General features: G+C 41.5%; 1 protein-coding gene across 1 annotated transcript in view; it reads right to left on the reverse strand.

The window, feature by feature from the left end:
• Window positions 1–20,232, reverse strand: part of B3GALT1 (beta-1,3-galactosyltransferase 1) — a 347,043-nt gene extending 326,811 nt beyond the window's left edge. The window contains exon 1 of the mRNA XM_030580774.1: window positions 20,069–20,232. The gene's annotated coding sequence lies outside the window, so the exon portion shown is untranslated. The remainder of the gene's footprint in view (window positions 1–20,068) is intronic.
• Window positions 20,233–23,906: the final 3,674 nt, after the last annotated feature.

The raw sequence follows: 23,906 nt of genomic DNA on the forward strand, positions 1-23,906 counted from the left end.
CCGTACCTTTTATATAATAGCTGTCTCCAGAGTTGAATATTTCTTCCCCACAAAAAGTGACTGAGTTATGTCAGTCCCCTCAAAATTGAGAAAAGTGTGTACAGTGGAAGGAATAGAAGTGCAGAAGGATGCGTGAACAGTATTCATATTCCACTGTACAAAACATTTGGTTAACACAAACATTTGGTTAACACAAATATTTTTCATTTGATCTTTGCCATCATCTCTGTGTGCCTTTTCTTGTTAAACTCCAAGTTCTACTCTTCCCTTGATGTGTGTGAAAAACTCCCATTAAAACTAATCAGTGTTACCTACACTGAATGGAGAAGAGACTCTCCCTCCCCCCCATGATTACATAAAAAGATTACTCAATGGTTTAATCATATGTAGTTTCTCTCCTTTTTCTGAAGCCATCATTTACTGAAAAGAAGTGCCTGAGTGAGAGAGCTCAATAATGAGTAAGGAATGCCCTTTTGTCAGAGAATTTAAAATCTCTTTTGAAAATTAAAATGCATGTAGGTGTTAATATTCACTAGACCGACAATTTTACATTTCTAACTGAAACACATACACAGTTTTTTCTGACATTGATCTCTCTCAGTAGTTTCAGAATTATAGTACCAAGATTTAGTAGTGTAATTGTGGCAGAAAAAGAATAAATACTACATATGCAGAGTAATATTAGCTGCAATATTACAAAATGGCACAGATTGTTTTATGATGCACCTGTAGCCTGTAAGAAATTTAGGGGAAAGGGAAAACTACATTTTCATGAGACTATGAAAGAAACAAAAGTGGTGAATATATAAAGAAAACAGTATTCACTATTTAAGAACTAAAGACCAGATTCTGCTCCCTTGAAGTCAGTAGAAGTTTTGCCTTTTGACTTCAAAGGAAGCAGGATTAAGATTTTAGGTTCTGATCCAGACCCAGTTGAAGTCCCAGGGAGTATTTCCACTGAGTTCAATGGACTTTGGATCAGGCCCTTAATAGGTAACCGTTTGGGAAATGAGGACTCTGTAATTATATTCTCCTCACTACTGAATAGTTAGTCACTTTTGCAGATTTTTACCTTAGTTTACTTTTTATTTATTTGTAAGGCCCTTTGTTTTTGGTATTTACAAACTTCATGCAAAATATTCCTGAATTAAAAAAAAAATCATTATTGGTTTTACCCACTTTCACCTGAATTTTGGCTTTTTTGGGCCCCACATATTTTTCACAGGGGAAGCAGATGGGGCCACACTGAACGGCAAGAGTCAGGAGGGGAGCAGAAGGCTACAGCCCGTGAGTACTGGCCCCTATGCCAGACAGAGCTCCTTCCTGACCCTGGACTTTCATCGTGGCCCTGTCCACTTCTACGTAGGCTGTGTCCAACAGGGGAAGAGGATGGGGCTCTGTGCCCTGGACCGTCAGCAGAGAAGTGTAAGGCCATTCCCTGTGGCTACTGGCTCGTGACAGAGCCCCCTCCTGATACCATCTCCTCAGTGTTGAACAGCCTGATTGGGAGAGGGCTTTGTCTGGGAGAGAAGTGTATGGGGCTCTGTGCCCTGGGGAAGTGAGACAGGCAGGGAGACGGGTTCTGGCAGCTGAGACCACCTTCTGCCAGACAGAAATCCAACTGACCCTGGCTCTCCAGCCCAGCCCTGTCCACTTCCTTTGTGCAGTAGGGGAGCAAGACCATCAGAGAGCTGGGTCCTGGCCAGGGGTGACTCTAGGTATTTTACCGCTCCAAGCACGGCAGGCAGGTTGCCTTCAGTGGCAGACTGCGGGAGGTCCCTGGTCCCACAGATTCGGCGGCAGCCTGCAGGAGGTCCGCCGAAGCCGCGGGACCAGCGGACCCTCCGCAGGCTGCCACCGAAGGCAACCTGCCTGCTGCCCTTGCGGCGACTGGCCGAGCACCCCCCGTGGCTTGCCACCCCAGGCATGTGCTTGGCGTACTGGGGCCTGGAGCTGATCCTGGTCCTGGCAGCCAAAACCATCCAGCCACTATATTGTGAGTACCTCCAACCACTGTGAGTACTGAGGACCCTTTTGTCATAAACAGATAGCTAAGGGTTAATGTCTCTTTCACCTGAAACACCTGACTAGAGAACCAATCAGGAAACCGGATTTTTTCAACTTTGGGTGGAGGGAATTGTGTGTCTGGGGTCTTTTGTTTTCTGTCTGCTTGCTTTCTCTGAGCTTTGGAGAAGTAGTTCTACTTTCTAGTCTTCTGTTTCTTAAGTGTAAGGACAAAGAGATCAGATAGTAAGTTATATGGTTTCTTTTCTTTGGTATTTGCATGAATATAAGTGCTGGAGTGCTTTGATGTGTATTCTTTTTGAATAAGGCTATTTATTCAATATTCTTTTAAGAAATTGCCCTGTATTGTGTTATCTTAATACAGAGAGACTATTTGTATTTTTTCTTTCTTTTTTATATAAAGCTTTCTTTTAAGACCTGTTGAAGTTTTTCTTTACTTCAGGGAAATTGAGTCTGTACTCACCAGGGAATTGGTGGGAGGAAGAAATCAAGGGGAGATCTGTGTGTTGGATTGCTAGCCTGAGTTTGCATTCCTGTTTTCAGGATTGGGAACAGAGAGGGGGAGTCTCTCTGTGTAGTTTCACAGAGCTTGTGTCTGTGTATCTCTCCAGGAGCACCTGGAGGGGGGAAGGGAAAAAGGATTATTTCCCTTGGTTGTGAGACTCAAGGGATTTGGGTCTTGGGGTCCCCAGGGAAGGTTTTTCAAAGGGACCAGAGTGCCCCAAAACACTCTAATTTTTTGGGTGGTGGCAGCAGGTACCAGGTCCAAGCTGGTAACTAAGCTTGGAGGTTTTCATGCTAACCCCCATATTTTGGACGCTAAGGTCCAAATCTGGGACTAAGGTTATGATACCTTTCCAGCTATGAGCCTTCCTTTCCAGTTCTAACTCATTTTCACTCATAGCTTACATTTTCAAATAACTACTGGTAAATGCCAAACAAATTTAAAAAAGAATAAAAACTGAAAATGAAGGGCCTTATATATCTGTTAGTTTTGAATATGGTCACAATGCCTATGGTTCTATTTATCCCAAATGATCATTGTGTAAAACTTATTTATGTAACATAACAGCTAGTGACCCACTGAAGAGTAACGCCAGCGAGCGATAGTTCACATTCTTCTCTGGAGGTGGCTGAGGTTATTACAATATTTCATTATCACAAAACAATATGTCTTCAAACACAGACAACAGTGGCTTTTAATATTCTCTACCACAATTATACCAGATTTTCTTTGCACTATCAATACTGGAAGTAATTAAATTGCTTTTCCTGTAACATTAGTATAGCATTTAATATAGTACATCTCATTAGTTTATTTAGCAAATGATTTTGTTACAATATATTTTATATTACTTAGTTATGCAGTTGGAAAATCTATTTGTTTACAAATATGTCACTGTGTCTCATTGGAAAGCATCTTGGCTAATAATTTTTTCTAGTAGAAAAATGTATTTTCTAGTTGGAAGTCCTCTGTTCAGACACTCAGGAGTTGACCACCAAGTTTCTGTATCCCACAAATATCACCTTTCATTTTTGTCTCTTTTCATAATTTCATACAAAAGAACAGACCAGACGCTAAAAATCTTCACCTTTCTAGATAGTGAAGAGTGATCGCAGACCATAAATTCATAACAAGGTATGCTTAACTGCACTATATTATTATCTCTCCACCATCTAGGAGAGGGAAGTAGACTAAATGCCACATATAGTTAAGAATTATTACTTTATATAGATGATATACATAACATGCAGGGCATTAATGGTAATGCTGTCACAAAAGTTTGATGTGCTTTTTGTTTCTTTATTGGCAGCCATTAGAAACATTAAATTCTCTGACAAAAGGGCATTCCTTACTCATTACTGAGCTCTCACTCAGGCACTTCTTTTCAGTAAATTATGGCTTCAGAAAAAGGAGAGAAACTACATATGATTACACTGTTGACTAATCTTTTTTACAGGGTCCCCAGCCTTGAGCCCCCTCCAGCACCCCAAGCCCCTCATCCCCTGCTCCACCCAGAGCCCACACCCCCAGCCTCAAGCCCTCTCCCGCATCCTGAACCCTTCATTTCTGGCCCCACCTGGAGCCCCATTCACATTGACCAGACCAGAAATATAAAACTTGCTTGAGCCTGAAATGTGTAAAACTTGTATTTTTGAATGCTTTGGATGGCACAGCTAAAATACAAATATATACTGAATCTAAAATACAACCCACAAAATTTTTGCAGTGCAGTTGGAGCTGCTCTACTTGGGCTTGGGAAACTCTGTAAATGTTAGTGGCATCCAACTGGAAAAGACTTTATCAAAGCACTAAACATGTCTTAGCACAAAAGCCTTCAAAGAGGACTGAAAATCATTTTGAGTCTTCTATTGATTGGCACGTAGTGCAAAATGCACAAGACTTTTTCAAATATAGCTTGATCTATTTGCTGATGTCAGAACTCTAGCTACAAGACACTTTAATAAACAAGTTTGATCTATGGTCAAACAAAAGTTTGAAGTAACTTGGCTGAGTAATCAAACAGAAAATACAGAAAGACTTTAGAAAAGACAGTAAAGCTTCCTGATCATACCAGACTCTAGGCATTCAAGTGACCATGTGTAATAAGACAGCACATGTTATATATACAATCTGATTTACTCAAAACCATCCCACCAAAAAGAAAGACACTTATGAAATGGCAAAATTCCTAAACCACTAGCATCCAATGTCATAACATTCCCATAGGCTTCCTTGAGTTATGGTAAAAAGAGGGGTATTTTATTTATTTCAGAGAAATAAGAAAGAATTGTTCTCTACTCCTGTGCATAAAACATACTTCTGAATGGGACTGTTGTGTTTTAAAAGCCAGGCAATTTAAATTAGACTACCAAAAGCTATATAGCATAGGTTCAGGATTTTGAGAATTTTACAAAAATGCTGTAATACAGTGGTTTTCAACCTTTTTTCATTTGTGGATCCCTAAAAAATTTCAAATGGAGGTGCAGACTCCTTTAGAAATCTTAAACATGGTCTTCAAGACCCCCAAAGGTCCACAGACCACAAGTTGAAAATCACCACTGTAATATATTGTGACAGACCCAGACCAGTGGGGTACAGGAGTCTAGTCGAGGGCAAATATACTGGTCACTGCATGAGTAGTTTTCTGTTCCCTGAGTGACCAGAGCAGGGCTGCACTAGAGTAATCAGCAACCTGCTAGAACCAATTAAGGCAGACAGGCTGATTAGATCACCTGCAGCCAATCAAGGCAGGCTAATCAGAGCACCTTAAAAAGGAGCTCTCTCCAGTCAGGTGAGGAGGAACCAGAGGAGAGGAAGTGTGTGTGTGTGAGGAGCTGGGAGCAATAGGCACAAGGAGCTGAGAGTGAGAGGGTGTGCTGCTGGAGGACTAAGGAGTGCAAGTGTTATCAGACACCAGGAGGAAGGTCCTGTGGTGAGGATAAAGAAGGTGTTTGGAGGAGGCCATGGGGAAGGAGCCCAGGGAGTTGCAGCTTTTACAAGAGGCACTATAGACAACTGCAATCCACAGGGCCCTGGGCTGGAACCCAGAGTAGAGGGCGGGCCTGGGTTCCCCCCAAATCTCCCAACTCCTGTTCAGAAACAGGAGAAGTTGATCCAGACTGTGGGAAAGATCACTGAGGTGAGCAAAGTTGCCAATAAATGCAGGACCCACCAAGGTAGAGGAGGAACTTTGTCACAATATATAAACCTATATTAATTGGCTAGTGTGTATACACATCACTGCCTTCTATTGGATAGACTCAAAAGCGATCAGCTATGTTTCACAGGCCTTCTACTGCTAACAGCTAAGAATCATTTCCTTTAAGCTCAAGTGACAAGGGCCTGAGCTTTCGGAGTATGAAAATCTCTGAGTTCTAAGTTCCAAATGGCGATAGTGAAGATACAGTACCATCCATGGAGTCTTAGGATTCCGTGAATATATTACTACAGCATAATGTATTTCTTATAAAATTATGTACAGCTCAAGTAGTATGGTTGCTACTTGGCGGCAGCAGCAGCTAGCCAATATTCATGGCATAACCAATTTGCTTCCATTAGGGAGAGAAACTGATGATCGAGTCAGGTATTTCTTTGCTACGATCCTGTTTATTTACAAAGAATGTTTCCCTGAACACAGAAGGAATGAACAACAGGAAGAAGTTTCCTTGCTCCCAGTTTCCAAGCCTGCTGTACTTAAAAGAAGCTCGCTCTCCTCCGAGGGCCTTGCTTACCAGTTCTACACACACACACACGCACATACACACACACTCCCTCTCCCTCTCTCTTCCACCAACCTATCTTGTTTCAGGAGTGAGCTTGATAAGTTGGAGGGGATGGTATGAGGACACTCTCTACAATGGCATATACCCGATCTCCGACTGCTAGCAGCAAATATTTCCAATGGCTGGATGATAGATGGGGAGGGCTCTAAATTACTACAGCAAATTCTTTCCCAGGTTCTGGCTGGCGGGTTGTGCCCACATGCTTAGGGTCTATCTGATCACCATATTAGGGGTCGGGAAGGAATTTTCCCCTGGGTGAGATTGGGAGAGACTCGGGGGGGGGTTCGCTTTTCTTTGCAGCAAGGGGCATGGGTCACTTGCAGGTTTAAACTAGTGTAAATGGTGGATTCTCAGAAACTTGAAGTCTTTAACTCATGATTTAAGGACTTCAGTAACTCAGGTCTATTGCAGGAGTGGGTGGGTGAGGTTCTGTAGCCTGTAAAGTGCAGATGATCAGACTAGATCAGTGGTTCTCAGCCAGAGCTACATGTACCCCTGGGGATAGGCAAAGGTCTTCCGGGGGTCCGACAACTCTTCTAGATACTTACCTAGTTTTGCAACAGGCTACTTTAAAAAGCACTAGCCAAGTCCATACAAACTAAAATTTCATACAATGACTTGTTTATACTGCTCTATATACTATACACTGAAATGTCAGTACAATATTTATACTCCAATTGATTTATTTTTATAATTATATGGTAAAAACAAGAAAGTAAGTAATTTTTGCAGTAATAGTGTGCTGTGACACTTCGTATTTTTATGTCTGACTTTAATGACTGACCTTGATTTGGACCTTAACTACTCTATTCAAGTCAACATCTCCTTAGTAGGATCATTTGTCATGTACTTAATTTTGAATCTTGCAGCGAACCTTCAACCCTGTGTCACTCTGCTTCTTGGCTTACCACTGAGTCTGTTCAGTAGCCAATTCCAGGCAGCACATAACTGGCACTTTAGAACCATTTTAAGCATACAGTCTAGATGAAAAGCACTATCTGGGGGTTAATAACAAAAGCCAACAGTACTCAGATTGCTGTCAAACACTTTCAGGTAGAACTGATATGTTGTATTACCTTCAAAAAGTCTCTGAGATATGAACAGTTTTCTTTCATTAGCTTTTTTTGTAGATGGATCTGATCTTCCAAAGCTTGATAAAATAAAATTGACCAGTTTGTACAGTAGGAGAACATAAATATACTAATTATTAGGACTGCAAGTTTGTCACAGTGGTAGAAGTGTCATAGGTATGGTGATTTTTCTGGTTGTCTATGACTTTTCTTTGGTTCCATAGTCCTGCTCTCAGCATCGCGAACTGATATAATGGGAGTTGTAATGCTACTCAGGTTTGGCCAAGCTGCCTCACTGTCTTGATGGGGGGAGGCCCTGCTCACTTTAAATAGCACTCTGTTGACCTTACATATCATTTCCCCCTAAGCCTGTGACTTTTACTACATTTACCATGACTGCTCCATGATTTTTTATTTTTAAAAAATTCCATGATAAATCTGAAGCCTTGTTAATTAGACTTGTATTAGGTGCTTAAAGACCAAAAATCTGACTGATTTAATTGAGAAGATAATTATTTTTTTGTAAAAATGCTTCATACTCTTTCTAAATGGATATGGACTATCTTCTAGATGATTGCATCAATGTGGCACACTGCTTGTGTATCACCCACAGAAAAATACTCTCCTTCATTATAAGTATCTATAGCTCTCCTTGAGGAGAAACTACTAAAATGGTGCTGGTGTCTCAGAAACATAGACTACAAATAGTGGGTTAATGATTATGGACATCTCAACAAAACGAATATTATTGTTATAATTAGACATTAGGAGCCAAGCACTGCCCTAGAATGGTAGCATGTGTAAGTCAGATAAGCAGCATAAGTGATTTTGTTCAGTGTGTGTGTCTTTAGAATGTATTCTGCATGGATTTTGCTACTGTCCACTCAAGTGGCATAATCTTACAGAGGACAATGCTCAAATACTACAGGGTATTTATACCCATCCATGACATCTGCACATGCTACCATGTAGTAGTCCACAGTCTTGTATTCACTAACCCACATTTGAATGCAACCTTGAGTAGTTGGGCTAACACACACATGACCATGATTTTGTATTAATTGCAGATAGGGACAAGTCATATTCAACATCATGTCAGCTTTTTGCGGGTAGACCCTGTTCCCTAATTTTCTTGCAAAAACAAACTCCATGAAAACATCAAAAATATCAGGAATAAAATATGAACCAAACCAAGTAGGGTACACTTACTGCTTATTCTTTGTGTAAAGAGATTCTGGCAACATGTGTTATCAAATGGATGGAAAGATCAGCAAAACTGACTTTAGGCCACCAGTCTCTAAAAGCAAATCTCAGACTACAGATGTGCATGCTCTAAGGAAACATATATATGTTAATTCCAAACCAAAATTATCTTGTTAAATTGAGTTACAGTTGAAAATACATCAAAGTCTGGAGCCTATGGCTGCAATTATTTAAAGTTGGATGCACAATAGTTTAAATACTGCATCATAGTGAAGTGTACGTAGCAGATCCTGAAGATGACCTAATCTACAGGAATGAGGTCTCTAAAGGGTTGAAAAGGTAAATTCTCTATTTATTTATTCTTTAGATTAACAAAATAATAACCAGAGGCACCCATCTGAACACTTTAGGTGCATCTGACAATACTCAAAATTATCAATCAAGGAAAGAAACAGTAATTTTCTAATATAAACTTTCTAATACCATAAGGTGGGCACAAAACCGGTCGGAAAACCATACCCAGAGAGTAGTTATCAGTGGTTCACAGTCATGCTGGAAGGACATAATGACTGCGGTCCCACAGGGATCAGTTCTCAGTCCGGTTCTGTTCAATATCTTTATCAATGATTTAGATAATAGCATACAAAGTACACTTGTAAAGTGTGTGGACGATACCAAGCTGGGAGGGGCTGCAAGTGCTTTGGAGGATAGGATTAAAATTCAAAATGATCTGGACAAACTGGAGAAATGGTCTGAAGTAAATAGGAGGAAATTCAATGAGGACAAATGCAAAGTACTCCACTTAGGAAGGAACAATCGGTTGCACACATACAAAATGGGCAATGACTGCCTAGGAAGGAGTACTGCGGAAAGGGCTCGGGGGGGTCATGGTGGACCACAAACTAAATATGAGTCAACAGTAAAGCTGTTGTAAAAAAAGCTAACATCATTCTGGGATGTATTAGCAGGAATGTTGTAAGCAAGACACGAGAAGTAATTCTTCCGCTCTACTCTGCACTGATTAGGCCTCAACTGGATTATTGTGTCCAGTTCTCGGTGACACATTTCAGGAAGGATGTGGACAAACTGGAGAGAGTCCAGAGAAGAGCAACAACAATGATTAAAGATCTAGAAAACATGATCTATGAGAGAAGATTGAAATAATTGAGTTTGTTTACTCTGGAAAAGAGAAGACTGAGAGGGGACATAACAGTTTTCAAGTATGTAAAACGTTGTTAGCAGGAGGGAGAAAAATTGTTTTGCTAAACCTCTGAGGATAGAACAAGAAGAAGCAATGGGCTTAAATTGCAGCAAGGGAGGTTTAGGTTGGATATTAGGAAAAACTTCCTGTCAGGGTGGTTAAGAACTGGAATAAATTGCCTAGGGAGGTTGTGGAAGCTCCATCATTGGAGTTTTTAGGACCAGGTTAGACAAACACCTGTCAGGAATGGTCTAGACAGTACTTAGTCCTGCCATGAGTGCAGGGGACTGGACTAGATGACCTCTCAAAGTCCTTTCCAGTCCTTTGATTGTACTAGTAGTACAACAATAAAACATATGCCCCATTTTTTCCTAATCATCATTCTCAACAATATCTGCTTCTTCAGCAACCCTCCTAAGAAGTATGCCCTGAAGAGCAACAGATTTGGGCTATTTTTGACCAGGGCATTTCACAGGAATGAAGAACACCCTGCCAGTGATCCCTTCTCTTTTATATTGGGGAACGGTCCAATTTGAGCATCTCTGCTGATCTACCCTACGGTACTATGTCACAGGGAGACTAGCAGCCTCTCTGGTAGGAAGATCCTAAACCATATAGGGCTTTTTAGGTCAACACCAATACCTAAACTCCATCCAAAAACCCATGGGAAGCTAGTGCAGATCATGGAGCACTGACTCTATGAACATGTTTTTAGTGTACACTCCAGTGGCTATTTATGGCACACAGATCTCTATTGAAAATGTGGGAAGGACTTTGTCCATTTCTTTGGTGTAGGTCTGAAATTTAATATGTGAATGGAGGATGATTAATTAGGTGGTGGTTGGGACTGAGATTGTTTGTTTGTTTATTGAGTAGTGTGTGGGCAGAGTTAAGGTTATTTACGTGATCGTAATTATGCTTTTCCGTACTTACAAATGTTTGATTTGATTATGTGTAACTTTAACTGCAGTCACGAAGAGGGCAAACTCTGTACCCCACTATTCCCATTCCCCCAGGGCAGCAGTTTGGGAGAAACCCTATGAGGGGCATCTTGTAGAGTTTTCCTTCCCCTCCACCACTAAATACAAACTTTATCATGGGAGGGGGTCAAGATTGCTCTAAATTATTAATCCATGCAGTTTCCTGAACTAGCCATAATCACCAGTGGTCTGGAATGTGACACACTCCATAATACTTCCTTTTTAAGATCTGACTAACTACAGATAATGCTAAAAATTTGTTCCCCTACTTAAATCTCCTGCTATGTAAAGTAAATATCAAATTAGAACATAAGAGAAATGTTATGTTTTCTACTTTTCTTCTAATATACAAGATACAACTCTAATTAGTAAGAGTATCCTTTAACAAATTCAGGGCCTAATCCAGCAGGAAATATTTGCAGCCTTCTGGCTGGCACAACCCCCACAAAGCCACAAATGTTGCTGCTCAGCAGAGCCAGCTATTCACGTGAAAATGTGGTCACCTGCTGAAGGACTAAAGCAGGGTAGGCAACCTATGGCACACATGCTGAAGGCGGCACTCAAACTGATTTTCAGTGGCACTCACACTGCCCAGGTCCTGGCCACCGGTCCAGGGGACTCTGCATTTTAATTTAATTTTAAATAAGCTTCTTAAACATTTTAAAAACCTTATTTGTTTTACATACAACAATAGCTTAGTTATATATTATAGATTTACAGAAAGATACATTTTAACATTTTTAGAAGGTATTACTGGCACGTGAAACCTTAAATTAGAGTGAATAAATGAAGACTCCGCACACCACTTCTGAAAAGGTTGCCAACCCCTGGACTAAAGAAACAAAACAACAGCCCTTTTACATGGAGGAGCTGCAGAACAGCTCAGAGAGAGGCAAGCTCCTGCATATTATTTGCATCACAACACCAAGGGCTTTAATTGTGTCAAATCTGATACTTGGATAGGAGATAACAAGAGAAAAACCTGTGTGTGGAAGAGGTGGTTATTTGATATATAGTATTCTTCCCTCTTCTTCTCTGATTAAGCCAGTACCCAAACATGGTATAAGAGGCACAAAGAAAGATTTGTGGCTATTTAATAATGCCAGGCATTTTCTGCAAAGGCAGAAGTGATAACCTAGATGTCCTGGACAAATTCCATAGAAATAATTAAATTCTGGCTACCTGAATTTCTCACATTATTTAAATTGTATATGGCACTTATCAAAAGGGCTGTGTGTATAAATGAATATTTTGTTTGGTCAGATCCAAAAATGGAAAAGTTTTAAGTTGTTGTGTTGCTATGCACTATAAAACCTTAGATGTGGATGGATTTCAGTGTTGTGTGAAATTATGCCTGAATACACAGTGTAATAGTGCTTTTGAATGAAAACTGAAATGTAAGTGTTAAGTATAATAATAATTATTAGCAGTGACCAATGGAAGCAGAGGAAAAGGAGTGTAAATGAGATTCATAATGCATCATCACAGCCCATTCAGTCTATCACAACTCTTAAAGCCCTAAGACTGGATTAACATGCCCCATATGCAGATCCAAGTCTTAGAGAGGCCAGTCATTTCTGTCCCTATCTTTCCTTCACTTCCAACTGGCTGAGCTCCCTGTGTAGGGTTTCATGTGCCACGGCATTAAAGGGTAAGTGGGGTCTCCAAGGATCACAATGGGCATTTCGACTTCGCCTCCGATTCCCTTTCTGGTCTGGGAAAAAAGTCCCGGCTTGCAGCTTCCTGAACAGGCCAGTGTTCTGAAAGATGCGTGCATCGTGCACCTTTCTGGGCCAGCCTGCGTTAATGTCAATGAAATGCCCATGGTGATCCACAAGCGCCTGGAGTACCATAGAGAAATGCCCCTTTCAATTAACATACTCAAAGACCAGGTGGGGTGGTGCCAGAATTGGAATATGCGTCGCATCTATCAACCCTCCGCAGTTAGGGAAACCCATTTGTGCAACGCCAGCCACAATGTCATGCAAGTTACCCATTCTTCTGAGCAGGATGCGATTAATGGCACTGCAAACTTGCATCAACACAATTCCAATGGTCGACTTTCCAATTCCAAACTGGTTAGCGACTGATCGGCAGCTGTCTGGAGTTGCCAGCTTCCAGATTTCAATAGTCAACCACGTCTCCGTCAGCAGAGCAGCTCTCAATCTCATGTCCTTGCGCCGCAGGGTGGGGGTGAGCTCAGCACACAGTCCCATGAAAGTGGCTTTTCTCATCCAAAAGGTCTGCGGCCACTGCTCATCATCCCAGACTTGCATGACGATGTGATCCCACCACTCAGTGCTTGTTTCCTGAGCCCAAAAGTGGCATTCCACATTGGTGAGCATGTCCATGAATGCCACAAGCAATCTTGTGTCATATGTATTATGCAAATCGACATCATTGTCAGACTCCTCACTGTCAGTTCGTAGCTTAAGGAGTAACTCGACTGCCAAACGTGACGTGCTGGCAAGACCCATCAGCATATTCCTCAGCACTTTGGGATCCATTCCCGCAGAATAAAAAGGGAAGACAAAGCAAGCAGTATAAAAAAGTTGAAAGATGGCGCCAAATGTGGAGGGAAGCACAGAGATTGCTGGGATACAAAGAGATGCATCACGGGACGTTGTGACAGGACCCAGAATGCCCCACACCATCCACTCCCTTCCCACAAGCCACAGTGCCAGAATGGGAAGAGGTGCTCTATGGGATAGCTGCCCAGAATGCACCACTCTCAATGCCACTGCAAGTGCTGCAAATGTGGCCATGCCAGTGCATTTGCAGCTGACAGTGTGGACACACTGTAGTGCTTTCCATACTGCGCTCTCCGAGGGCTGCTTTAACTCACAGAGCTCTACATCAGCAAGTGTAGCCATGCCCTAAGAATGCCGATTATGAAGGATCTGCCTGGGTTCCCTTGTTTGTGCATCTTAGGAAGCATATAGAGTTTCTCTTAGATTTGTTTGGGGAAGGATTTGATGATGTCCTTAAGTTCCTGGGTAAGTTGTGGTCCTCTTTGAATTCTTTATAGTGGGTGGTGTCAGAGAGCTTTTGTTGGCCTCCTTAACATTGTCATCATGGCTGAAAACTACAATGGTGCCCCCTTTGTCTACTGGTTTGATCACTAGTGGGACTTCAAACCACCACTCACCACACAAGGACCAGCTTCCTCCAAGACACAAAGGGCTTCCTCCACAACATTAACAACCTCCTTTAAAACACCATCCTTGCTAACAGGGATGTCACTTCCATAGACAGCAACATCCCCTACAATGATGACATAGCTGTCTGCCTCCAATATTTACAAGACAATGGACAACCATCAGATATCCACCCCAAACACATCGCCAAACTTATCCATTTCATCCTCACCCATAACAATTTTTCAGTCAACAACGAACACTTTGTCCAAACAATGGGAAAGGCTCGGGGTACTAAGATGGGTCCCCAATATGCCAACATCTTCATGGGCCACTTTGAAGAAGAATTTCTGGACAAATGCACCACAAAACCAATGATATATCTGAAATACACTGATCATATTTTCATCCTCTGGACAGATGACTTGAACTCTCTCATGGATTTCCACCACAACTTCAACAACCACCACCCATCTATTAAATTCCCTCTGGAACACTCCCACACTAGCCTCAACTTCCTGGACACCACAATCAGCTTCAATAATGGAACCCTACAGACAAGTATATACAAGAAACCCACGGATTACCACACTTACCTTCAAAGATCCAGTCACCACCCGAAACATACCAGGAAATCTGTTATCTAAAGCCCAGGCACTCAAATACCAGTGAATATGCTCTTAGGAGAAAGACCACAATATATATCTTCACACACTCAAAACTGTCTTTCCCAAACAAGGACATTCCACCAGAGAAGGAGATCACACGATGAAACGGGCCACCCAAATACCCCTTGAGAACCTTCTACAATACAGAAATATAACCCCTTCTGACCACACACCCCTTCTTGTCATCTTTGACCCTACACTGGAACCCATATGAGGTATCATTAAACAACTACAACCCATAGTCAATGGGGACTCCATCCTGAAAGAAATCTTCCCTGTATCCCCTCTTCTGGCATTCAGACAACTCCCCCACCTCTCCAACCTCATCAGAAGCAAGCTCCCCACACACCTGGGCACACCAATCCAAAGTGGCACCAGACCTGCCAGAACAACAGACACAAAACCTGCAGACATATCTTCACTGCTACAATGATCAACACTCTCCACAACACATTTTTCAACATCTATGGGTCCTACACATGCCTATCACAATACATAGTGCACTTTATCCAGTGCACTTAGACGCCCCAGTAACAACTATGTGGGTGAAACCAGACAATCACTACATACTTGAATGAACTCACAAAGGAAAATGATAAAAGACAAAAACACCTTATCACCTGTGGGTGAACATTTTTCGCAGAGTGATTACTCTATTTCTGACCTATCAGTCCTAATTCTCAAAGGAAATCACACACTTTCAAAAGACAAGCATGGGAACTTAAATTCATAACTTTGCTAGACACTAAAAATCATGGACTGAATAGAGACAGTAGATTTATGACTTATTAATAATCTATAACCATCACCCCTCCCCGAGCTGCATTCTCCCCCCACTTCCTGCATTCCTTTCCTTCTCTCCATGACTGGAGGTGTGTTAATGGGACACTTCATCTTGAAATATGTGTTAAATACTTATGCTAAACAATCCTGTTCCACCTTGTATTTAGCTGTGACACTGAGTACATTTTCCAGATCTGAAGAAGAGCTCTGTGCAAGCTCAAAAGTTTGTTACTTTAACCAACCGAAGAAGGTCCAATAGAAGATATTACCTCACCTACCTTGTCTGTCTAATCTCCTGCGACCCACACCATATACAAGTATGTCAGTCAGTGAGAGAAGAACCTGCCTGCCTCTGCCCATCTTCATCTGTTGAAAAATGAGTTTATCCTTAGCCTGTGGACCTGAATCTGCAGTCTCTGCCTAAGAGCAGTCCTCGTGGATGTCAATGGGAAATGCTTAATGAGGCCTGATCCGACTTCCATTGAAGTCAATGGGAGGTGGATCAGCTTCCATGGAGCATCTGCTCCTTGGAGGGAAGCAGTCTTAGGCATCCATACTTACAGCCTAAAGCAGTGTTATGCACCTATCAGTATCTTATGACACCTTGGAAACATTTGGAACAAGCTGACATATGAGTAAGTGGGGAAGATAATAAGTCATCTTAGGATGTATTTTATACCTCTCTGTATCCAGGGAGGTCTGCAAAGCTTCCATGGACCAGAAGTTTCGGACACTGCATTTGCTGGAGGGGAGACAAGTCAGTGTTTTCAATGAAGTTCAAAAATGGAAATAGCTTTTCAAAAGATCAGTGTACAGTTTGCATGATTTAATACAACTGAAGGAAAAAGCAACGTAAAGTATTTAAAATTCATTAGTTCTTTCTAATTTTCTTACAAAGCTTTTTTTGTATTTTAACTAAATGTATATTTAAATTTCTCATTTCTAAACAGAATGCAAGTTTTTCCTAGCTGCATCAAAATAAATCATTTTACTCCTACACGTGGCAAATTACATCACCAATATTTTACTACACTGCTTTACATCTTTGGGCAATTATTTGGGAAGCAGGTTGCAACGTGCTAGGATGATTAATCTTTCTTTCTATATTTCCTCTTTATATTATTTACTTATTAATAGTTCCCTGCAAAAATCACTGATGTATATACAGGAAAGGAAAATCTGGGATTTTGTGTTATTTTGATAGTCTCCAATTGGTAAGACTTCCAAATGTATTGGGAAAGGATGAACTTATTTTGTAAATAGGAAATCTAAATAAAGCAAATCTAGTGTGGTTTAAGAAACTGCACTGTCATTCTGATATAGCTCCAGAAAGATCTGAACATTAATAAATCCATAATTAAGGAAAAAAGCATTGTTGAAAGAAGCATGTAATTGATCAAATCCTGATAATTTCTAGTGATTGGGCATTTTATTATAACAAAATCCACTTCCTAGTTCTTCTTGTTTATATATTAATGTGACAGTAGATCTGGTGCATTTCCACAGAAATATAAATGAGTTAAAATGTTTCAATTTTTGTAAAATGTTTCATAATAGCTATAACAAAAATGATCCAGTTAAATAATTTCGATGATGCAATAAATTAGGACCCGATCCTGTAAATATTTACTCCTGTGAATAATTCCATTAAAGTAAATGAGACTTCTCACGTTATTAAGGGTCTGTACAACGGGATTCAGTCCATTAATAGACTATTATTTCATAATCTGGATATCTAGATTAAAATCTAGTTTAGGTACAAGAAAAATTAGTTTGGTTGTTTCCACTTAATCTCTTGTCAAAAATAACATTTGTCCATATCTCAAACCACAAGAACCTTTGGCACCATCTGTCCACAGGGGGCATGTACAGGTAGTTTGGGTTGGTATGAGGCAGACTGGAATAGCTGAGTGGGACTAGGAGATCACGCATCATGACTATCTGCACTGTACCTGATTCTAGCTGCAGTGCTGCTTCTACTGTTTTCTCTTTACTGGACTCCCAGATTAGCCTAAATTATTTTAAATAAATTGACTTTGTCAAGTTAACTGATATTTTTGTAGTCCTCTCTTCATACCAGTTTTTGAGTTCGCAAGATCCACCGAAAATCTGTACGCTAAACGGGTAACTGAATTTAAATTGCATTTTATGTTTTGTAAATAAAGATAGTTACCTACTAAATACACCATGGGAAGAATAATGTTGTATTAGTCAAAAAGATCTGAGGTGTAGAACTTGCACTTAATATTTACTGTCCAGCCACAACACCGGACTCCAACTCTCCAGAGTGAGCAGAAATATAAATGCTTTGTGATAATATGGTTTACACTTGTTGTCCATTCTACCATCTATCATATGATTTTGTAATTTAAAAAAAGTTTGTTATGCATGGTGTCAAATTTCAGAAAATTACTTAATTTATCAGATTACTTTGTGAGTTTTAGAGCACCAAATCGATACAGTATTGTGTTTTTTTGACAGCTAGAAAAGAATCATAAACTTGGAATTAAGTATTCTTGGCACATCATACACATTTTAATACATAAAACAACTTCTTAACACGATGAGCAGCATTTTAAGCACTCAGGATTATGGCTGAGAGTTCTGCAGATAAAATAATAAATAATAATAATTCAAATTACATTTCCTATTGAAATGTAGCATATGATCAGCTATATTAGTCTTTTCAGATCAGTTATTTCAGACATTAGATTTGGGTCCAATCCTGCCTGATAAGACTCTCAATGACATCAATAGGTGCAGGAACAAGCCCATCATAAGAAAATATAGAAGTATATCAACAATTATTTAAAATATTATGCAATCAAGATTTAATTAAGAAAATAATAAAATTAATCAAAGAACTTTTAAAGGTAAGTTAAGGAATATTTTAGCAAATTAAGAATATTCAACACTGGTTTAAAACACTGCTGTTTTAAAGAGATGAAATGTTTGGTCTTATATCACAGAGTAATTCATGTTAAAGAGCAATGAAAAGGAGAAAATTATGTGTGGGAAAAAAACCCAGAATTTAGTCTTTGGAATTCTTTAGAAGTCTCAAAAGTCACTTGCATCATTTCTTCCCCTCCTGTTCGCTATATTAGAAGTTTTCTTTGAACTTACCATTTTTAGCCTTTTACAAAAACATAAATTAGCCATAATACAAGTAAATTTGTTTTCTATTAATTTTTCAGTGCGTATGAATTTTCCATTCAAATGGTCTGAGTTAATATTTACATAATCTCTAATTTAAAAAGTGTTTTAATGACTGTCATCAGGTCAAGGTCAGGATACTTGTAATAAGGATTCCCACTACCAAGGTCTCTAGTAAGGTTCTCTAAAGAGGTCCATGCATGCTTAAACACACCTTTCATGCACTACCTATTTTTCCATCCATAGTATGACAACATGAAGCAGCTTTTATACTTTCCATTTTTATTATGTGAAAAGAATGAGTCAATACTAACTGAATTAGTAAAACAATTTTTTAAAATCTAAAAACACTATTGTGTCTTCTCTGGTCAATTTTACTGAGGGAAACTGATTCAAACTCAGCCAACCAGCAATACCCATCTGCAGTGTATAATAAAAAGCAAGCACATTTAAGATCTTTCCACAGAAAATAAAATCCAGTACCCTGTTGGGATCATTACAGAAACAGAAGGTTAAAACTATTCCGTTAATTGGCAATCTGGCTTTTTTAGCAATTACCGTGAATCATTCTTTGAAAGCGGTGATAGTTCCCCTCATAGAAAACACTGGGAAGTCAACAGTGAAGGCTGGCCAATGGCTATACATCCTGTTGAAGGAGCTGATAGTTCACATAGGATAGCCTTTGGATGTCTAAACTCCCTCTGCTTCACACACAAAAGAAAAGCCCTTTCTTTTCCCGTTGCAACACAGTTTATTGTAGTTACCGAAAACTGGGAAACGTGTCCACTAACCCAAACCCAAAGATTCACGCTGTGTCTTTGGAGCTGCTTCAGGAGGAGCACTGAATGAGTTTGGATGGGGGCAGTTCATCATCTCCAAATCCAAAGCCGTGTGAAGCTCAACAGCAGCAAGGAAAGTACAGAGGGAAACAGCTGAGCTTGTAGGGCTTTAGGTCTACACTATAAAACATAATAAACAGTTCTCTCCCCCCACCCGCCATTTTTTCACTAACAGCCCTCCGTTTTCTCACTTTACTGGTAACTACTGCCTCCTCTCCAGCAATCCTGGTGACACGACTGTGCCTCTCTGGAGTCTGCATTCCCTTGGAAGGACCACGCTAACTAACACTTCCCACTGTAATTATGGCAATAAAGTTCACTTTGCTCGGCTTTGCTTTTATCTTTATAGAGACACCGCGGACTTTTGCACTCGTCCGAGCCTCAGCAAGACACGCTCGTTTCCAGCAATCCCTGTGGCTCCTGAAGGGCAGCCGGGCAAGGATAGCTGGAGAGGTAGGTACCTCGCTTGCGAAGTGTGGATCCTAACGCGCACACATGCAATCTCCTGCCTGTCAAAGTCCATTGCAGCCGGCAGCGGCAGCAGCCGCCAGCCGATTCCCTGTGTCCCAGACATCTTGCCCACACACAGCGCTTCTCCTCGCTGCTACGCTGCCCTGCATTGCCTCCAGCGCCTCCAACACACGGCGCGTGTGGATACACAGCCATGCATGGACGCACAGAGCGAGGCAGAGGCATCCACCTCCCCCGTGGCTGGACCTTACCAGCTGGCTTTGCTGTCTTCGCCCGGCTGGCGGCACGTAGGGTTCAGCTGGGCTCCCACAGCTGGTCCTGGTCCTGCCGCTGCTGCCGCCCGGGTCCCGGCAGCCAGCATCACTTCATCAGCAGCAGCCGGCCAGCTCGCCGCGGCAGCGGCAGCAGCAGCCAAGCCCGGCTCGCGTAGCGAGTCGATCCCGCAATGGAACTTGGCCTTTCCGACTGACAGGCCCGGACAGCCAATCGCCGCCTCCTCCCGCTCGAGCCGGGGGGAGAGATCGAGCGGCGGGGACCAATCAGAGAGGAAGGTCCCGACATTCGCCGCCTCCCTGCCTCAGCAAGCTCGTTTCCGCGAGAGCTGCGAGCCCCGGGAGCGCTGTGCCTCGAGGGCGGCGGGGCGGGGACGAGGCTCGCGGAGGGCGCGGGGTCCGGGACTGGAAAGCGTTCCGCGGGCACCGTATGGCTGCGCTTGTCCCTCGCTATCCGCGCTTCGCCGTGCAGCCGAGTGCACTGGCCCCGGGCCAACCCCCGCTCTCCCGTGGCTGGGTTGCACCAGCGGCTTGCTGTAGTCGCTCCCTTGAAATCAGTTGATTAGCCTTAGTCTTTACTCGTAGTCTGGCCCCACTCCAGGCCCTCGCTAGGAGGGGCCCGATTGCGCCAGGTGCTGTGCAGGCAGCACGTGAGCGAAAGCCCCTGGCCAGAGGAGCCGGGTGCTGGAACAATTTGTATGGTGGGGGAGGTGCTGAGAGCCACTGAACCCTGTAAATGATGGAAACCACTTCAGGCAGGGGGTGTGGCAACAGCCCCACCAGCACCCTTGGTTCCAGCACCTACGCAGAGGAGTTTACAATCTACCATTATGGCTATACATTGTCTGTTGATAAGATTAAAAATCCATTCCCTTGTGCATGACTCACTGGCTGGGGAAAAGGGAAAAATGTTTAGTTCTTTATAGGCCAGTGGGGCGAAAACAGCTACATCCCAGGACTTGCTCCACTTAACTTCTACTGTTTAATCCTCTCCATTTAGCTGAGGGAGGGAGACTGGTGGAAATATAATTGGTGTAAATCCAGAATAAATGAGGATAGAATTTGGCTCATTGTGGCAAAGGGTTAAAATAATCAGAAGCCATGTAATAAACAGTAGGCACTGTTTAATATAAACACTATGTGGTTATAAGGGATGATATTGTCCCCTGTGTGCAAGTGCCTCTTAGCATCTTCTTTGGTTACTACCTTTGACATTGGCTTCCCATCACTGACTGGCAGTCCTTCCCCTTCCTCAGTCTTGTGCTGCATCAATTCTGATTCTGCATTGATTCTGAAAACACCCGATATGGACACCTTACTTCTAAATTATTTTAATTATCTACAGGTACTTCACCTGTCATTTTAGTATTTAGCGTACAGGAATGTTTGCCCTAGTGCTAAAGCCTCTTTCCTTAGTCAACCCACCAACAGAAAACTGGGTTGTGTTGAAACAACAGTAAATGCCATGAGAACATCTGGAAGGCTTGGGAAGGATCCTGTTTATATATCTTTCCAGATTGTCTCACTCTTACAATAGAATATGTGTTTTATTTCGTGGCATCATAGGTGACAACTTCCTGAGTTCTTGGGGGGTGCTCGACACCTGCTGTGCCCCAAGCCCTACCCCCACTCCACCCCTGGCCCCAAATCCATGCTCCACCTCTTCCCACTTCCGCTCCTCACCCCACCCCATTCCTCACCAATTCCTGCCCCCGCTCTTTGCCTTCCCCCCCTCCAGCGCCTCCTGTATGCTGCTGTACAGCTAATGGTGGGAGGTACTGGGAGGGAGGGGGAAAAGCTGATCTGTGGTGCTTCCGGTGGGTGTTTTTTTCCGTGAGTGCTCCAGCCCTGGAACACCCATGGAGTCGGCGCCAATGGATAGCATGTCTTTAGGGCCAATCCTATATGGTGGGTGTGCCTGCTACAGGTTCCCATTGACTTCCCAAGGTGCTCAGCATCTTGTAGAATTGCATCCACAAAGTAGTAAATATTTCTGGTGAAAATGGTGGTGTGTGAATAGCTATTGTGCGAATGGACAAATATTTATTTATGCTACAATGGGATTATACTGTTTTGAAAGGGACTGGAAATCTGAACAGCACAATCATTTCATGATTTATTTCTAGATTCCAATATCCTTACTCACATTGACTTCATTGCTACTACTCTGGAGTTAAATGCTACAGAATGCGAGTAAGTGTTACATATTTTGGCCCTTTATGTGCAAACCACATCAGTGTACTCAAATTTTCCTCTGGTTAGATTGGTCCACTAAAACAGCAGATTTATTTTACTCCGATCCTTCAACTGTTTATCTTTTTTTAGATGGCAGCAGTGATACATGTGGGTCCAGCATAACTACCTGCACCAAATCTGAACACTGGGTACACTCACATTTTTTTAGAGGAAATATTCAAAACTATTCTTACATTTAAGAATTTACATTCAGTGTATTACTGAAGTAAAAATGACAGCTCTGTTTTTCAGCTAGAAAATTATCCAGTAGTGCAGAAGCCATCTCAAGTACTAAAAAATGTGTTTTTAAAATATTAATTTTTAAAACTACCCCATAGTGCAATTTTTTTAACATTTGATGTCAGAGAGCCAGATCATATTTTACAAAACCATATTTTATTTACAGTTCAGATTTTTACAGGTATTGCAGAACTAACAATAGCATTTTACAGTTAGGATTTTATAACTCCTGCAAAGTGTAACCTGATTTTAGATTATGTATTAATTACATTGATTACTTAAGAATCCCGGTTATCACTTTGAGGGTTGACAGGTTCTTGTCCTAGGTCAGGCCCAGTATTATTTAAATTATTATATAGTTGGGAACCCTCATGTGCACAGTTGCAACACTCACAATATAGGAACTCTTATATTTACAAATATAGTTTATTAATACATTTAGCACAGTCACAAAAACCCCAGCTTAGTAAGGTAGATAGAGATACTACAGATTGTACATCTGCACATCCATATACTCATACCATCCCTTGTAGAACAACCTGAAATGTTAATCATCTTCCTCATCACCATCACCTTTTCCATCATCACCGGTGGTCATCATTCTGGCACCTCCTAAGGACTACATCTCTCTCTCTCCTACCGACCCTAGGCTGGGATGCCACTTCTATAATATGTTACACTGATGCCATTATATTCAATGCATATTCAGTAAGGGATTTTTCCCTTCTTGTATTTGTATTTCCTCGCCTCGCTAATGTTGGAGTGTCTTTTTCCTATAGGTTAGTGTATCAATGATCTCAATTTATATATGTCAATTCATTACCAGAGCCCTTTTGTGGTTAGATATCACATTAGTTATTTCAGTCCTAACTGGTTATTTCAGTTCTTTCCAAGTTCTAAGTTATAGTGTACCTGTTAAGTTTAAAAGGATATGAACTTAGGAAAGCCCCTATGCCAACCTGCTTTAATGCATCCTCTATGTCAAAGGTCGCATTCATACATGGACCTTATGCATTAGCTTCATTTATCTAGGTGAAAGGTCCCAGACTTATGTGTGCCAACTTTGCCTTAGCTCACCACACAGAATGTGGCCTGCAGGTCTCTTGTGTTACATCCAAAATATACCCTAATATAAACCTATTATAATAAAACAATCAAACCTATAAGGAAATAAACTTAGAAGAAAAGATACATATATATAGGCAAGCGAGCAGGCTAGCCTTAAACGTATCTCATGTACCTGTTATGTACATCAGTTCATTGCCAGGACACGTCTGTGGGTGAATTATTTACTTGTGGTCAGAACTTCCCCTTAAACTCCATTTTCAGCTCTCCAGATCAT

The sequence above is a fragment of the Gopherus evgoodei genome, chromosome 11 (genome assembly GCF_007399415.2).
Source record: "Gopherus evgoodei ecotype Sinaloan lineage chromosome 11, rGopEvg1_v1.p, whole genome shotgun sequence".
NCBI classification, from domain to species: domain Eukaryota; kingdom Metazoa; phylum Chordata; order Testudines; family Testudinidae; genus Gopherus; species Gopherus evgoodei.